We start from the raw sequence: 1,343 nt of genomic DNA on the forward strand, positions 1-1,343 counted from the left end.
GCAGTAACATGTTACTTTTTACCACTTCTCTCTGTCACAAACACACCACTGATTCTTCTAAGTCTGGGGGACTTTTTGCCTTCTACACAATATAGGAAAATAAATTACAAAGCTATAAACAAGATATGCTGAAAAAGCACCTAAAATATAAATTTGATTGCCTTCCCATTGAGGAAAGAATGGACTTTCTGTAATAACAAGTAGAAGAAAGTTCAGAAGAATGGTGAACTCTTGATATTTTGCTGCTGAAGCATGGGACCCACAAGCAGAGTTATATAGAACTGACCCACTGAGCAAGCACAGTCCAACTCTGACAATTCCATGAAAGCCAAAGCAGTTGAACCAGCACTTCAGGGTCACAGTCTAAGCTGTTGTTGAAGTGAAAGTTCTAAGCTGTGATCCACAAGAACCTTTGGAAATATGATTAATTTATTTTGGTCTTCAGTGAAGTTTTCCTGAACACCTACTATATGCCAAGCTATGTGCTAGCTATTAGGACTTCATAGATGAACGGGACTGGGTTTCTGTCCTCAAGGAGCTCACTGTTCTGGTGGGTAAGGAGAAGAGAAAGAGTTGTGGTGATACATTAAAAAAATGATTGAAAGACTATACTTTCAGGGATCATTTCTATAGTTCATTACTAGAGAAGTTTCTCTTTGGTGGGAATGTAAATTGATACAGCCACTATGGAGAACAGTATGGATGTTCCGTAAAAAACTAAAAATAGAACTACCATATGACCCAGCAATCCCACTACTGGGCATATACCCTGAGAAAACCATAATTCAAAAAGAGTCATGTACCACAATGTTCACTGCAGCACTATTTAATAGCCAGGACATGGAAGCAACCTAAGTGTCCATCTACAGATGAATGGATAAAGAAGATGTGGCACATATATACAATGGAATGTTACTCAGCCATAAAAAGAAACAAAATTGAGTTATCTGTAGTGAGGTGGATGGACCTAGAGTCTGTCATACAGAGTGAAGTAAGTCAGAAAGAGAAAAACAATACCGTATGCTAGTACATATATATGGAATCTAAAAGAAAAAATGGTTATGAAGAACCTAGAGGCAGGACAGGAATAAAAACACAGAAGTAGAGAATGGACTTAAGGACATGGGGAAGGGGAAGGGTAAGCTGGGACAAAGTGAGAGAGTGGCATGGACATATATACACTACCAAATGTAAAATAGGTAGCTAGTGGGAAGCAGCCGCATAGCACAGGGAGATCAGCTCGCTGCTTTGTGACCACCTAGCGGGGTGGGATAGGGAGAGTGGGAGGGAGACACAAGAGGGAGGAGATATGGGGATATATGTATATATATAGCTGATTCACT

The 1,343-nt window shown here is 39.8% G+C and overlaps 1 pseudogene; it reads left to right on the plus strand.

The window, feature by feature from the left end:
- The first annotated feature begins 602 nt into the window (after positions 1-602).
- On the plus strand, positions 603-703 carry LOC114236899 (small nucleolar RNA U3; annotated as a pseudogene).
- Positions 704-1,343: the final 640 nt, after the last annotated feature.

This window comes from Balaenoptera acutorostrata, chromosome 1 (genome assembly GCF_949987535.1).
Source record: "Balaenoptera acutorostrata chromosome 1, mBalAcu1.1, whole genome shotgun sequence".
NCBI lineage: Eukaryota > Metazoa > Chordata > Mammalia > Artiodactyla > Balaenopteridae > Balaenoptera > Balaenoptera acutorostrata.